Source organism: Macrobrachium rosenbergii, chromosome 55 (assembly GCF_040412425.1).
Source record: "Macrobrachium rosenbergii isolate ZJJX-2024 chromosome 55, ASM4041242v1, whole genome shotgun sequence".
NCBI classification, from domain to species: Eukaryota; Metazoa; Arthropoda; class Malacostraca; order Decapoda; family Palaemonidae; genus Macrobrachium; species Macrobrachium rosenbergii.
In genome coordinates this window covers 5,072,225-5,091,219 of record NC_089795.1, presented here as the reverse complement: position 1 = coordinate 5,091,219, position 18,995 = coordinate 5,072,225, and positions in this window count along the sequence as shown.

Below are 18,995 nucleotides of genomic sequence, written 5' to 3'. Positions count from 1 at the left end.
ACATATATACATATATATATATATATATATATATATATATATATATATATATATATATATATATATATATATATATATATAAATATATATATACAGCATATTTTTCACAGCACTCTTTATTTTCTGTTGAAGAATGGCTTCAGAAATTGTTACCATTCTGAAATTCACTAGAATTTAGGGATGTGGTTCCTACAAGGCAAAAGTCCTGTATTTGCCAGGGACTTCTGGCTCGCTTGTGGAATCGAACATCATATCTACCTCTAGTAAAACGAACCTCCTTGCTAATGCCGCGGAGGAGAGATAGTGGTTATTAGTTAGTTAATAGAACTAAGACAAAAGGCCTGTTTTGGTTATGACTCCAATGAAAGTATAACACTATGGAATCCGAATATTAGAATATCCATTCTCATCCTTTTATCTATCTATCTATCTATCAATCTATCTATCTATCTATCTATCTATCTATCTATTTGAATACTGATGAAGGTGAGATCAGCTAGAAGAAGCAGTTAAGGTAATAAAACAGTTAAAGAATTATAAGGTACCAGGAGGGGATGGTTTATTCCCGGAAGTGTTTATGGTGGAGGAAAATAGATTAGTATTTGTCATGAAGATATTCAGTGAGAGATGGGTGACAGGGATAATACCATCAGGTTGGAAGAATGGTGTGATCATTGAAGTTCCAAAGAAAGGAGATCTGAGCAGTTGTGGTAACTAGAGGGGGAATCATTTTGTCACCTGTAGTCTTGAAAATGTTCAGTAGAGTATTGTTGAATAGGTTGGAGCCATTTGTGAATGGTACTCTGACGGATGAACAGGCCGGTTTTAGAAAGGGGCGGGGTTGCAGTGATCAGATCTTCATAGTTAGGCATTTACTGCAGCAAGCTAATGAAATGAAAACTGTTAAATCGGAGTTTCGCTGATTTTGAAAAGTGCTTTGATAGTATTTCGAGACGGACTACGGGAAAAGTCATGAGGCATTATGGAAAACCGGAAGAGTTTGTCAGAGTTCTTATGAACATGCATGAGGCACAACTTGTAAAGTGATGGTTAATGGTTGTTTGAGTGATCCATTTGAAGTTAAGTCTGGTGTGATTCAGGGTGGCATTCTGTCTCCTCTGTTGTTTGTATTAGTCGTAGATGACGTTATGAGAAGGATTAAAAGAGAAACGGATGCAGGTATACTCTGGGGAGAAAATGTGAAACTTCTTGACTTGGATTATGCTGATGACATGGTTTTGATCTGCGAGGTACCAGAAAAGATGCAGAGATTGTTGGATTATCTAGTGAGTGAAGGTCGAAAGTTTGGTTAGGTTATTAATAGTGGGAAAACCGAAATAATGAATATGAATATTGAAAATGCACAGTATTGTCTAATTGCAGACATCGTTGTAAAGCAAGTGGATAAGTTTAAATATTTAAGTACTGATTTAGATCAAGATGGTTCTCTGAGCACAGTGGGAAGATTATAAAAGGCTCATCAGGCAATGAGAATGCTTAATGATATTTGGAATAATAGCAATTTTTCCGTGCATATAAAGATCAAAATTTATAAGGTAATGGTTAGGAGTATTTTGATTTATGGGCATGAGTCATGGTACAGTAAAGTGACTTCGGATAATAAATTCTCAGCATTTAAAAATAAGGAGCTCAGAAGAATATTAAGATTTAATGGGAGGGACAGAGTATCATTTAGCAGAATTAGAGAAGTAACTGGGATACAGCCGGTCGATGAGTATTTTAGGTTCTCATGCTAGAAGTGGCTAGGCCATGTGTATAGAAGACTGAGAATAGTACGAGATACACCACAATGGATTGCCCTTGGTAGAAGAGTTAGAGGTAGGCCAAAGGAGACGTGGTTGAGGACAATGAGGCGGGAAGCTGTATATGAGTTTTGGGGAGATCTTGAGGAGTTATCCCAGGACAAAATGTGGTGGCGTGAGTTCGTGTCGAGGCCTTGTGCATACCCGTGAGTGCCACAGGAAATTATATATATATATATATATATATATATATATATATATATATATATATATATATATATATATATATATATATATATATATATATATACAATACACAAGAACCCGTTACCGTTGGTTCTTTCCTCAGATATAAAGATAAGCTCAGCTTCCTGATGGCTTCCAATGTCGTGTATTTGTATACTTACCCCCAATGTAAGGTGGGGAAATATGTGGAGGCTTCTCGCCACCAACTAAAATAAGAGTTGATTGTCATCGGAGAGTTAGGTATCGAACGGGTATCGGGATGAGTAGTCCGGAATTTTCTAATTGTACAGGAAGGACCAAAAATTGTAAGCAGACATCGAATATAAGCATTTTAAAATTCTCTCCAGAGTCACCTCCCAACATCAATTAGCGGTAGCTAAGTCGTTGTACATTACAAAGTTTGTCCCGACCTTAAACAATCAACTTGCCTCTACTACACTGTAACTGTCTTAAGTTTACACCTGTCTTTGTTTTTGTGTTCATTGTTCTCAGTCCTTGGTTCTCTTCCTCCTGAAAGGTAGCGATCTGTTTTTCAACATTTTATCTGTTAAATCTTAATGTTTTTCCTTGTAATTTTTTTTCATTTTGAGACGTCTTCTTCAGCTCCTTGTTCTAAGTTGGTTGACATCGACGTTCCCCATTTCCACATACACAAACATAAACACGCACACACACACACACATATATATACATACATACATATATATATATATATATATATATATATATATATATATATATATATATATATATATATATATATATATATATATATATATATATATATGTGTGTGTGTGTGTGTGTGTGTGTGTGTGTGTGTATCCCTGTGTGTGTGTGCTTATGTGTGCATATTCTTGTCACATACACCGTGCCGTTTTTATGGTCACAAACATAAAGCTACAATTGCCGTTTAATATCAAATTCACTCAGTCTCGGAATATGCACCGCAGGAGATTTGAAAGCTGTCAGGAATATAAAATGGGAAAAATTCATGTCAATAACCGTGAACAGGTGAGGGTCTTAAAATACATCGCAGGAGAATTGTTGTACGCATCTACGATGAAATTTGGATATTTTTATATAGTGTTATCCCTACAAAAATAAATAAATAATAAATAAATAAATAACAAAGTAAGGATATAGGCAGAGCGTCAGCTTCAGAAACCTATTAGTTCAGTTAGTTACGTCCATTAACTACGAAAGCTTCAAAAGGACAGCAGCTGTCATGGTCAGGCACGCATTTGCGTATTCCCTCTTCGGTGCTTATTTCAGAAATAACGATCTATTTTGAATCTTTAGAAGTACTCTGTGTGTAATATATATATTGTATATACCGTCCTAACTTTATACCTCTGGCGAAGTATATACTTATTACTGATCGGAAGGGTGACTTTCTAATTGCAGTTATGCAATATTTTTCACTCTTCTTTGCTGTAACAAGAATGGGATACTGAGCAATTTTGTTATTGCTCCTTCCCTTATTTTTGTTTATTTCTAGATATAATTTTCTTCAGTAAAATTTCACTTTTTAACTACCTTTGACGTTCTTCGTAAAAAATTACCAGATATCGCATCTGACATAATCATATGATTAATACAACAATAGCCAATAGCAGATATCGTTTATTTTGCACAATAGATCTAATCATCAGAAATTATGTGGAAAATTATGTCGAGCCAGCATATACCGGACAACTGTTTTATAACGGCCGATTTTCTATCACCAGAAATAACAGTAACATCCAGATCAAGATTCAACATTAATGCGTATATATATATATATATATATATATATATATATATATATATATATATATATATATATATATATATATATATATATATATATATATATATATATATATATATATATATATATATATATATATATATATATATATATATATATATATATATATATATATATATATATATATATATATATATATATATATATATATATATATATATATATATATATATATATATATATATATATATATATATATATATATATATATATATATATATATATATATATATATATATATATATATATATATATATATATATATATATATATATATATATATATATATATATATATATATATATATATATATATATATATTTATATATATATATATATATATATATATATATATATATATATATATATATATATATATATATATATATATATATATATATATATATATATATATATATATATATATATATATATATATATATATATATATATATATATATATATATATATATATATATATATATATATATATATATATATATGTATATATATATATATATATATATATATATATATATATATATATATATATATATATATATATATATATATATATATATATATATATATCTCCGTGATTCATATACAATCAGGAAGCTACAAACGTCCTTTAATATCCAATTCGCTCTACCTCGGAAATAATATATTTTCATATATGTTACCGAAGGGAATTTTTAGTTGATAATAAGTCCACCGTCCCGTGGGGTCGAACCAGCGACGGACGAGGACTCAGGACTACAGAACGCACTAACCCATTCGGCCACAAGAGAGGTTATATGTGAATATCGACGGGTAAGTTGATGGACGTTTGTAGCTTTCTGATTGTATATGAATCACGGTGATATGATAAATAGTCATAATATGTCTACGTGCGACAAACGCACTACACTTTCAACATGGGTTAGAGTGTCCCTGTAGTCCTGAGTCCTCGTCTGTCGCTGGTTCGACCTTCACGGGACGGTGGACTTATTATCAACTAAAAATTCCCTTCGGTAACATATATGAAAATATATTATTTCCGAGGTAGAGCGAATGGATATTAAAGGACGTTTGTAGCTTTCTGATTGTATATGAATCACGGTGATGTGATAAATAGTCATAATATGGCTACGTGCGACAAATGCACTACACGGTCTACATGGCAGAGGTGGGTGGATATCGTCTCCAAATGCAAAACACCTGAGTTCGACGGGTGAGTTGATGGGAGGCGATATTCACTTATAACATGTCTTGTGGCCGAATGGGTTAGTGCGTCCCTGTAGTCCTGATTCCTCGTCCGTCGCTGGTTCGACCCCACGGGAAGGTGGACTTATTATCAACTAAAATTCCCCTTCGGTAACATATATGAAAATATATTATTTCTGAGGTAGAGCGAATTGGATATTAAAGGACGTTTGCAGCTTTCTGATTATATATATATATATATATATATATATATATATATATATATATATATATATATATATATATATATATATATATATATATATATATATATATATATATATATATATATATATATATATATATATATGTGTGTGTGTGTGTGTGTGTGTGTGTGTGTGTGTGTCTGTGTGTGTGTGTGTGTACGTATGTATTCCATCATTGTGGCTGACAGTTATCCCTTGCCTCTTACGGATCAATTACTTGATAATATTTTGCTTGCTTGAAAGGCTATTATCAAGTTCCTTCAGATGAGAGCACTACATCACTGTCATCTTTCATTACTCCTTTTGGACTGTATCAATACACTGTTTTGCCGTTTGGTCTGATGAATGCACCTGCAACATTCCAACGAGTGATGGATAACTGCTAGGATCCTAGAAGGAGCAGGTGTTTACCTTGATGACAACATGGGAAGAGCATCTGAAAATTTTAAGAAAAGTGTTCAAGAAATTACGGGAAGAAGGACTAACAATCAACTAGGAAAAAAGTGAGTTTGGAAAGGCAACTGTTTAGTATTTGGGATTTGAAGTTGGAAAAGGCCTTCTCACTCCTGTTGACGCTAACGTAGAAGGTATTACTACTACTACTACTACTACTACTACTACTACTACTACTACTACTACTACTACTACTACTACAGAGATTTTTGGGCATGGTTGGATTCTATCGCTGATTCTGTCCGAATTTCTCAGCCGTAGTAGCTCCCCTTTAAGTGACTTAACCAGTCCAAAGACAAAGGTTGTTGGGACTCCAGAATGTCAAGAATCATTTGAGAAGGTTAAAGCCATTTTAGCTTCAAGACCACTACTTAAAGCCCCAGACTTCAATAAGAAGTTTGTGATCCAAGTTGATGCATCTGTTTGTGGAACTAGAGCTATTTCTACTTCAAGAAGATAACAGTAATATCTTATACCCTTTTTGTTTAATTTTTGAAGTTGAAAAGCATCAAAAATCGAAAATATTCCACTATATAAAAAATTTGAAGTGTATGTAAACAGACCTAGAAATGGATAAATTTTGGTGTTGTCTGGCCACAACAAAATCTCATTCATCAATAAGATGAAAAATAATAATCAGATTGACCAGCTGGTCTTTGTGCCTGCAAATGCATAATGTAAAAGTGAAACACATTTCAGGAAAAGATATGTCATAACAGATTATTTATCCTGTTGTGAATCGTTGATTCAAACACAGGATAATTAATCTTCCTGGGGAGAAATCTCATGAAATTGTTTTTAAAATGTTTCCTCCCACGATTTTGATATATTTACTGTTCTGGTTATCATGTATTATGTGTAATAATAATAATTGTTGTAATATCGTTTGTAGTATATGTCAGATCTCACAAAAATTAATGATTTAGATCATTTAACAGCATAATTCAAAATTAATAATGTGTTTCTTGATAGCAACAAAGTACATAATCACACATTTTGTTTCCCAGTAACATGTGTTCTGTACTTGTGATAGGAATTCCTTGTTTTGCTTTGAGTTGTCATCACATATATACATACATACATGTTATATATATATATATATATATATATATATATATATATATATATATATATATATATATATATATATATATATATATATATATATATATATATATATATATATATATATATATATATATATATATATATATATATATATATATATATATATATATATATATATATATATATATATATATATATATATACATATATATACATATATATATATATATATACATATATATATATATATATATATATATATATATATATATATATATATATATATATATATATGAATGAATTTTATTACATCACCTTGATTCATATACAAGCATTAAGCTATAAATGTTCTCTAATATCCAATTCGCTCTACCTCGGAAATAATATATTTCCATATAATATTTAACCGAAGGGGAATTTTTTAGTTGATAATAAGTTCATCGTCTCGTGGGCTACAGTGACGCGCATTAAATACATGGTTATCAACTAAAAAATTCCTTGAACAAGTTAACATAAATGAAAATATATTAATTTTGAGATAGAGAGATTTGATGTTAAGACATATGTTTTTAATGCTTATATATTTATTTATAGCATTTTACACACACACACATATATACATATATCTATTTATTTAGATATATATATATATATATATATATATATATATATATATATATATATATATATATATATATATATATATATATATATATATACATGTGTATGTGTGTGTGTGCTTGTGTTAATCAGCTAGGATCATAGCATAGCTATCTATGCTTCATTTGACAGAAATAGAATTACCATTAAGAGTAACTATTTTCACTACCTGTTCAGGCATTGAGAGAGAGAGAGAGATTGAGAGAGAGAGAGAGAGAGAGAGAGAGAGAGAGAATTTCTCTTGTCGGTGCTCACTGCGATACAAACTTGGTAGACAAGCTTTTTTGATGGCCTGGCTGCTGCAATCAGGGTCTCCATTTAAACTTGAAAACTTCAGTAATTTCTCTCATTGGCATAATTGGCTCCCTACTTCTGGGACAAATAGGGTCTTTTTATGAATGAGGAGGGTTCACTTAAGCAATAACTGTCGGTACGAAGACCTTGCAAGTATTCTGCAGATTTTATTTTGCCTTTTATCAGAAGTAAAAAGTCACATTTCCATAATGACAGGGACCGCTCTAAGTGGATAATTCGATTCTTTTTGTTATTTTATGTTATAGTTATCATCCCTTAAGTAATAAAAATTTAAAATGATCATATTCTGCTTGTCAGACTGAATTCCATTTACCATTTCCCATGGCTTTGTCTGTCTGTCCGCACTTTATTATGTCCGCACTTTGTTCTGTCCGCACTTTTTCTGTCCGCCCCCAGGTCTTAAAAACTACTAAGGCTAGAGGGCTACAAATTGGTATGTTGATCATCCACCCTCCAATCATTAGACATACGAAATTGCAGCCCTCTAGCCAGGGTTGTTTTTTTTTATTTTGTTTAAGGTTACAGTTAGCCATAATCGTGCTTCTGGCAACGATATAGGATAGGTCACCACCGGGCCGTGGTTAAAGTTTCATGGGCCGTGGCTCATACAACATTATACTGAGACCATCGGAAGATAGATCTATTTTCAATGGCACTGATTATACGCTGTAGCGGCTGTACAGGATACTCAATCGCGCCGAAGAAACTTCGGCGCATTTTTACTTGTTACCTTTTTATCCTTATTACTGATGATCCTCTTGACCAGCCCGTTCGCACTGCGTTGTTTCCGTGTTTTGTTTATTTCGTCTGAGCGCCAAGATGCTCTCATTCTGAAAACGATACTTTTGTCTGCATCATAATAACATTAAAAGAACTCCAACGCTCTTAGCCCGTTTTCTTACCTTTTTACTAGAGGAATGTGAAACTTTTAACGATAGTTTTTCCCATCGTGATTATACACACACACAACACACACATATATATACTGTATATACTGTATATATATATATATATATATTATATATATATATATATATATATATATATATATATATATATATATATATATATATATATATATATATAAATAAATATATATATATATATAAGAGCCTCGATAGCCAGGTCGGTGGAGCAGCAGCTTCGGACTCCATAGAGGTTCTGTGTAAATCTGAGTTCGAATCCGCAGCCAACCAGTGAGAGACGCAGACACTTTGCTATCCGTGCAAGACACCCCCGGGATTATGTATGTAATCAACGGATAGGTTAGCTAAAAGCAAATGGGTGTTACAGACTAATACACACACAAACAAAGCCACTCCAACATCTTCTAAAAACATAACAGACACCTCACACGTCTCGAACTGTCGACCTAGCTACTCAACTTTCCTCACTGCTGGGAGAAAGGGAGCTGGTGATTTGGTACGATACATATACACATGTGCCACCAGGGTCTAAGCGATGTCAGGCAGGGCAGCGATTGAGACTACGGTCTACCCCAAAGCGAAAATAAAAGTCCTTCAAAAGAAGGCACTGTGCTTACCCCATACAAAAAAATGGGAAATAGCACGTTAAAAGAAGAAGATATATATATATATATATATATATATATATATATATATATATATATATATATATATATATATATATATATATATATATATATATATATATATATATATACATACATATATATACATATATATATATATGTTGTCGGACCCTGTTTCTTTCCTTCAAAGGGCCCAACACTAAGGTAAACGCGTCCGGCGTAGGGCATGTGTAAGTTATTGTAAGTAGGAACAAGTGGCTCTTTAAAACAGTTATTAAATTGTAAATTACCGAGGTTAAAGGGAAAATGATTAATTGTTCCCGTTTCTTCTTTATTTGTGATTTTTGTCTTACAGTTCCACCTATAGTTCTTAACTGTTTCTTAATGGTTCGAGACTTTAAGATAATGGTTTCGAGACTTTGAAATAATGGTTTCTGAGAGACTTAACGAATTAGATTACAGGGACTATTGTTTGAGAGAGTCTTTCTTCACTAACACACTTCTTCTCTTTCTGTCTTTTCTGCTTCCCACACTTCGGAATAGTTCTCTCTCTCTATCCCACTCTGGGCTTTTCTCTCTGTCTCTCTTTTCTCTCCGCGACTTTTCTCTGTCTCCTTTCCTGTATGCCTGTCCTTATATCTCCCATTTTCCCTTGTGTCAACCATGACGTCATATTCTGGGCAGGTACTGCTTTTTTCTGAGGCACCTCCTCCGCTTGCTTCATTCCAACCTTTGAGGTGTGTTTTAAAGGAATTCCTGTTGATTATTGGGTATTTGCTCCTTGTAGGATGTCCCTAGGTCTCTGGCACTGATGGCATTTGATTGGCCAAAACATCTAGGCTTTACCTGTGGGCGTGGCTTATTTCTTTGGGCTATCCTCGAAGTCAGGGGGTGAGGTTTTCCCACACTCTTACTAACCATAAGGTTCCTTCGCAGGACCCTCGTGGATTTCGAAGGCACGGCCAGATGCAATTTCTCTTAGCGCCTCGTTAGTGCTGGTGTGTTCTTGAAGATATGGTTGGCGACTTGTTTTGACAGGCTGGAGATTTATTACGTTATGGTCCTTCGTACTGACCCAAAATGGAAATAGGATATTTCTACTTCGAAAAAAATACATTTTTCTATTCACTCGATACAGTCTCGGCCATGCTACCTAGCTGGCTCCTGACAGTTTTGTAAATAAACAAAACAGTATGCACTATGAGGGCTCCTAACAATATGCACGTTTTGTATGACAAATTCCTTCTATGAATCTGGCTTTAAGTATTAAAACAATCTTAAATGATATATAAAGGAGCAAAGAAACATTAGCAATTATCTATCCAAGTTACATTTGGATTTACTCAGCCCTCATACCTAGCTGCCTAACAGGTGGATTTTAAATTCTTAAAAGTAATCAATCTGTACAATCATAAGGCGGCAATCTTCATTTCTTAGCCGTTCTTCATGGATTTCTTGTTGGGCTCGCTGCTACAAATGAATGATAATGTCCTTACTTGTATCTTGGGTGTATTCAAACATTGTGTAACTAACATGTGTAACTTACTTGTGTACGTGTTGCTTGACTTTATCAATGCAAGTATAGATTTCTCTTTGCATAGGAAACTTCTACATTTTAAATGACTAACTCAAAGAATGACTGGCAACTTGGGTGGAAAACAAAGTAGTACTTATGAATATTTTGTGACTGGCAAAACAAATAGGTAAGCTTTCGCTAATTAAAGTATCTCTAAGAAACGAAGATCGTAAACGTGTTAGTTCTACAAGAAAATAAGTAATTACTATTTCTACTTCTAGTGTTAGTATAGTTCATGCACTCATTTCAATGTTGACATGTTATAGTTTATGCCAAGACTTCGCCTTGATGAGGTATGCTTAACATACTCACAAATCTTACAAACTGTATTTCTCATTTCTTTACCTTTTAATCTATGATTAGTACACTGATACAAATATTCGTGATTTGAAAACAAGATTCTCGTTGAAATCATTTAAAAACCTGTCTTAAACTTCTACCTCATTCTTCTATTAGTGGTAGTGGGTTGCAAATCCCTAAAGATGACTGTTAACCCTTCTGACTTTAATACGTTACATTTCAGAAATTTTACTTTACTTTCTTGCTTCCTAAGTAATTCCCCTCAGTTAAAGAAAAAGTAAATTCGAAGTTACGGCGCCTTAACCCCAAATTCTTTTGTTACAAGACCGACTAATTAAAGTAAGCATTGCAACATTATAAAAAAATAGTTTCATTACTAAGTCAACCAATGAAGGCAAACTCAGCAACAAAGAAATCAAATACAGGGAATAATAGGATGAATTGATGGGTTTGTTCTTATCATTATTACTGAAATGTGACTCTTCTATTTCTTAGGTTATATCTAATCTTTTCTTCTGAAGTAGCTTCTTCCAATTCTTCAGTCAGTTCTGCCTCTTTAACTTCTTTTGTTCTCTTGACTTTATCTTTATTTATCCAAAATCCTTCTTCTTCTAATGATTCAGCATATGTGGAAGGTATTACCTTATTCACCTTTTTCACTTTCACCTTAGTCTCTTGCACATCTATGACCTTGTATGGCCCTGTGAATTTAGTGGCTAACTTGTAATTAATTCCACTTCTTACCTCCTTCTTGAGGTAACTTCATCGCCTATCTTGTAATCTACTGGCCTTAATCCTTCTTGATGCCTGTCTATCATATTCTTCTGAGCTTCCTCTAAATTCTTGTGTAATTGCTTATGAATTACCTTGAGATTCCCAATCCTTATTTTCATAATGTCTTCAGAGTAATTAGGCTGTAGTGGCTGATTTAGCCACGCATATGGTAATCTTGGTTCATATCCCATTAAAGCTTTTATGGGTGTTGCTTGAGTACTTGTATGATACTTAGCGTTTAGTGATAATTGGACTAAAGGTAAATTGACGTCCCAATCAGGATCCTGTCCTACTGTATGCCTTAATGCATCTAGAACCTTTCTGTTATTTCTTTCTGCTAAGCCATTACTAGCTGGATGATACGGTTGTATCGTTACCTTTTCTACCTTGAATGCATCACAAATTTCTTGAACCAATAAGTTATTGAACTCGGTGCCATTATCAGATATAATGAGCTGTGGGGCAGAATACCTACAAAATATCTTATCAAAAAGAGCGATTGCACACTCTTTAGCTCCTTTACTAGTTAATGGTATTAACTCTGTATATCTAGTGAGTGCGTCAATACACACTAATATATTTCTATTCCCTTACTCGTGGTGTGAAGATTAGTGATTAGATCTATGGCTACTCTTTCAAATGGAGTCTGCGGAATGGGATATTTCCCTAGAGGTACTTCCTTATCTGTTCTTCCCTTGTAACTGTTGCAAGTATTGCAGCTCTTCACGTAATTACTAACATCCTTGTAAATTCCTTTCCAATGAAAAGATCTTTTAACTAGTCTAACTGTCTCATCCCTTCCTGGGTGAGCTCTCATGTCATCGTCATGCATTAACTCAATGACCTTATTTCTTAGGCTCCTTGGTACTATTCTTTTATGGAGTACTCCTAGTAATTGATCAAACGGGTCACACTCGTGACACATCCAAACTAGTACATCGTCTATGACGTTTACCGCGTCTATGGGGCATCCAATTCTGTTACTTAGTTCTGCTCGTTCCTTTTGACTAAATTCTCTTTTATTTTCTACAAAATCGAAGATCTCCTTTAAATCTTCATCACTTTTTTGTTCATTTATGAAATTTTGTCTGGAAAGTTCTTCTGTGTAATGCATGGTAAATATATTGCTTCTGAATTCGGCCTGTTCTGCCTCGTGACCTATCAAGTTTATACTATCAATTTGGTTACTATGCCTTGATAAGGCGTCTGCCACTTTATTGGCCTTCCCTGGAACATATTTCAACTCTATGTCATAGTCTTGGGCTGTCATAAACCAACGAGCTCTACGTCCGGAAAAATTCGGATTCTTAAGCATTTCTACTGCGGCGGAATGATCAGTGAATACAGTTATCTTGTACCCGAATATGATATACCTGAAGTGTTTTAAAGCATCTATTATGGCTAAAGGATCTAGGTCTGTTACTGAGTAGTTTATTTCTGTGGGCTTTAGCTTTCTACTGTAATAGGCTATAGCATTATATTTGTTATCATGTCTTTGCATTAAGCATGCTCCTATACCAGTGCGACTTGCATCTGTAGCTAAAAGAATTCTTTACTGAAATCTGGGAAACTAAGTACGGGAGAATGAGTTAACCTTTCCTTTAGTTCATCAAATGCTTCTCGTTGCCTTGTTTTCCATACGAATGACACGTGTTCCTTTAATAACTCTGTCAGCGGAGCGGATATTGTTGCAAAATTCTTTATGTACTTGCGGTAAAACCTGCTAATCCCAAAAATGACTTCACATCCTTCTTACATTGAGGTGTAGGATACTCTTTGATTGACTTAATCTTTAAGTCGTTTACTTCACACCCTTTTCACTTAGTGTGTGTCCCAGGTAGTCTATTTTCCTTCTGAGGAAATTGCACTTCTTTAACTTCAATTTAAGATTCGCCTTCCTCAGTCTCTTTAGTACTTCTCTTACCAGTTTTATGTGTTCTTCAATTGTATCTGTTGCTATTATCAAATCGTCTATATAGCAATGTACATCCTTGCCTAATAAATTACCTAAAATCTTATCCATTAATCTCACAAAGGTTACTGGGCTTGACTTCAGACCAAAAGGCATTCTCACATATTGATATCTACCTTTGCTTGTACTGAAGGCAGTTAATGGTTTACTTTCCTCGTCCGAAGGAATTTGCAAAAATCCTTGCAACAAATCTATTGTGGTGAAGTATTTCTTGGGTCCGATCGTTGTGATAAGATCTCTCATAGACGGCATTGGATAAGGATCATTTTCGGTTATCTTGTTTAACCTTCTAAAATCTACCACTACTCTGTAGGTTTTATCCCTTTTGGAACTAGCAAAAGTGGGAAAGACCATGGAGATTTTGATGGTTCTATTATTCCTTGCCTATCCATTTTTTGTACTTTCTTTCAATGATCTCCTTCTGGGAATGGGCTACTCTATAGGCTGGTATGTAGATTGGCTTTGTGGTTTTGGAATGTCTATTCTATGCGTTATTTCACCTGTGTTACCTAGTGTATCACCCTCCATAGTGACTATGTCTTGGTATTCACTTAGCAAATCTATGAGTTTCTCTCTAGCACAATCTTCTTTAATATCTTTCAAGTGAGACCCTATCTTAGCTCTTCTCAGTTTTATGTCCTGGGCTAAATTTTCAGTTTCTTTATTGATTGGTGCTACCGTTTCCTTCTCTACAACTTGAATGGGAATGGTGTATACCTCTGCTAAACCTAATTCTGTTCCCTGTGTTAGCCTAACCTTTCCTCCTCTGTTATTCATAACCTGCAAAGCTATTTTACCCTGCCTGACTTCATGTAGACTAGAAGAGTAATGTACCCTTTACTTGCGCTTCTTCAGTAAGCGTGAGAATTTCCTTCCCTTCAAAAATTGGATTTACTGTACATTCTATCCATGCGCTCTCTCCAGGTTTAAGTCTTAACTCCCTGTCTAATTTCAAGTAAGTTTCTTGGTTGGTTTCTAAGTGAGTATTTATCTGTTGAGAGCTTGTGCTGAATACTGAATATCTTCCTCTGTCGTGTCTTTCTTTAGAATACTTCTCAATTAAGAGTGCTCTTGAGTCGGGGTTCTTCCTGTTAATTTACATAGAGGTATTCTAGAAATTTTATGACCCCTTCTAATCACTAATTGCTCTCTAGGTGCATTAATGCTGATACCTTCTCTAGCCATAGTTGGATAACCAATTAGCAAATGTGCAAACCCTAACTGTATATCTCTTACTACTAGAACCTTCTCCTTTAGTGAAATTCTTCCCTAGCTTAAAAGGAAAATCTATTTGTCCTACTATTCTGATATTATTACCCTGAACGTCTGTGATTCTACAGTCTACTGCTGGGTTCAAACTTAAGTGAGAAAAATACATCTGATACACCTTTTCTGACATTATATTCTTAGGACTTCCTGTATCAAAGAATGTGGCAATAGGTTTCTCTAAACCAACATGTGCGGGAAATACTGGTCTATAATTATATTCATTCCCTATATTAACTTTGCTAGCCTGTCTAGTTTGGCTTAGGTTTTGCAATCCGGTCCTTCCTCTATTATGAAGGAAGACCCATTATACCACTGGAGTGAAAATTTACCATTGTGTCATCTGATATACTCGCAGTTTGGTTAGTATCATGATACCTATTTGGGTTTGAACCCTATTCCTTCTAGCTTGTGGAGACTGACTACGGTCTCTACCTCTGCCTCTTGACTGAGATCTATATCTAGGTACTGAAGCAGGTCTATTTCTGCAATCTCGAGTGCTATGCCCGGCTCTCTTATGGAAAGGGCAGTAAGCTATCCTCGACAGTCACTGGCATAATGTCCCTTCTTCTGACAGTTATAACACGACTGTTGAAAATCCCCCTTGAGTTGTATTACCTAACGTCCTAATTCTGGTTCTATCTGAATTCCTAGAACTATTTTGTCCTCTTTCTTCTTGTCCTATGGTGACTAAAGGTCTGTATACGGGTTCCTTTGTGATTTCTACCTAAGATTCTTGCTACTTCCTCTTCGATCTCAGCTATGTCATCTGAAGTCTCCCATTTTCGGGTCATCCTTCCAATAGCTTCGGCTGGCAAACTTCCAATCATGAATGCTAACCTAATAATGGTTTTGACATCAGCTACTGACATTTTATCTGTCTCTGCCCATTTAGTGGATGTAACTAAGTGACCCCATTCATTCATATTGTTGTATAGCTGGGAACTCATCCCTTGGTAGCTTCTTTTATCTGCCTTATAACAATGAGCTATCCTTGCAAGGCTGATAACGGGATCTGTTTCGCCTACTGTGGAATTTACCTTCCTAAAGAACTGTTTCATTTCTTCCCAATTCTTAAGTCTTTGATATGTCTCGGAATGGACAAATCATTCTAAGTCTCCCCCTGCTTCCAGATCCAGATAACTCTTCGCTTCACTGAGTTTTTCGCTATCTGTGCCTATTATGTTATTAAGATGTATGCCTACCTGCTCTATCCAGTTTTGTAAGTTACAGGCACCCTGACCTTCTTTCCTTCCGCAAAATTTGGCTATATGGTTAATTGCATGTCTTTTATGTGTACCTACAGCGGCAGAGACTGGGCTAGTTGAGTGTGTTCCCCTATCCATAGTTAAATTATTGGTTTGACTTCTTGTGTAAACAGGAGTTCTTACGCTATTAGTTTGTGCCGATCTCCTCCTGGGCATTCATTCACTAATGACAAACACTTTCTTAACCACTGAGTATAATGGCAGTAATAACAAAGCAAATAAAGTCAACCAGTTCTTAAAATCACAAAAAAATTCACAAAAGATCATAAACACTTCTACCTTACTTAAAGTAAAATTAATCAATCGCTAAAATTTCCCCGAAATTCTAAATTACCGATTGGCGGTGTTAAACAAAAAAAAATCCCTTAACTTCCAATTATCCTTGACAGTGCTGGTAAAACAAGTAAATAAATTATCACTCGCTTCAAAAAAAAAAATTAAAGAAAAATAATCTTTAAAAACTTATGATTCTGAACACCTTTAAGCGAACAAAAAACAAGTTGAGATTTCTCGATCGAAAAATATATAAATTTCAGCTAATGAATGTTACATAAGAAATTAAATGCTTAAAATAACCGTAGAATGACACAAATAAAATACAGAAATTATGGGTTAGTCATGCCAAACGTTAAATAAAGTTTAGTAATACCAAATGTTGGATAAAATTTAGTAAAAGATCGATAGGTGCTTAGTTAAAGAAAGAGAAAAAAAAAAAACTCTTGTTGCCAAGTCTATTTAAATTACGTATGAGTTTTGTGTTTTCAAATGAATATCAATACAAGTGTTCTTAGTCGACTTAATTTTGTGTGTTTCTAACTCAAAGAAAAAAAATTTTCTACGTGTGTGTGTGTGACCGTAAGGACATCATTCTTACTGTGTATGGAGTTTCTTTTTCTCTCGTCTTTCTGCGCGTATTCTCTCGGCAGCTTGATTTCGTTATTCGTAGGCTTTCATCCAAGGGTTAGGTTGTTCGTTCGTCTTCTTCTTCGCCTTCTTCTTCAGCGTCCTTCCGTCACTGCGCCTTAGCTGGGGATCTCGCTCTCACTCGGTCACGGGAATCATCGGCGTCGACAGGAAAAGGGCTCTCTCTCTCTCTGGGGCGTAGTCTTCTGCTTTGTCCTAGCGTTGTGTGTGTTTGCGTGGGGCGTATTTTTATTTCTTCTTTGCAGAGTGGCGTATGTTATGTTTTGTCTTTGGTGTTTTCTTTGATCACTTGTTTATTCTATTTTCAATTGTTTATCTCACTTCACTGTTTCGCCAACTGTTCGTGATCACTACATGTACACCCGCGGATATCTCACTTAGCTGTTGTAATCTCACCGATCGCCATCGGCTGCAGCTTTTTTTTTTTTTTTCACTTAGCTCTTGTTATCCCACTTAACTCTCGTTATCCCACTGCTCGCTACCAGCTGCTGTCGGACCCTGTTTCTTTCCTTCAAAGGGCCCAACACTAAGGTAAACGCGTCCGGCGTAGGGCGTGTGGTAATTATTGTAAGTAGGAACAAGTGGCTCTTTAAAACAGTTATTAAATTGTAAATTACCGAGGTTAAAGGGAAAATGATTAATTGTTCCCGTTTCTTCTTTATTTGTGATTTTTGTCTTACAGTTCCACCTATAGTTCTTAACTGTTTCTTAATGGTTCGAGACTTTAAGATAATGGTTTCGAGACTTTGAAATAATGGTTTGAGAGACTTAACGAATTAGATTACGGGACTATTGTTTGAGAGAGTCTTTCTTCACTAACACACTTCTTCTCTTTCTGTCTTTTCTGCTTCCCACACTTCGGAATAGTTCTCTCTCTCTATCTTCCCACTCTGCGGCTTTTCTCTCTGTCTCCTTTCCTGTATGCCTGTCCTTATATCTCCCATTTTCCCTTGTGTCAACCATGACGTCATATTCTGGGCAGGTACTGCTTTTCTGAGGCACCTCCTCCGCTTGCTTCATTCCAACCTTTGGAGGTGTGTTTTAAGGAATTCCTGTTGATTATTGGGTATTTGCTCCTTGTAGGATGTCCCTAGGTCTCTGGCACTGATGGCATTTGATTGGCCAAAACATCTAGGCTTTACCTGTGGGCGTGGCTTATTTCTTTGGGCTATCCTCGAAGTCAAGGGGGGGTGAGGTTTTTCCCACACTCTTACTAACCATAAGGTTCCTTCGCAGGACCCTCGTGGATTTCGAAGGCACGGCCAGATGCAATTTCTCTTAGCGCCTCGTTAGTGCTGGTGTGTTCTTGAAGATATGGTTGGCGACTTGTTTTGACAGGCTGGAGATTTATTACGTTATGGTCCTTCGTACTGACCCAAATGGAAATAGGATATTTCTACTTGAAAAATACATTTTTCTCTATTCACTGATACATATATATATATATATATATATATATATATATATATATATATATATATATATATATATATATATATATATATATATATATATATATATATATATATATATATATATATATATATATATATATATATATATATATATATATATATATATATATACATATATATA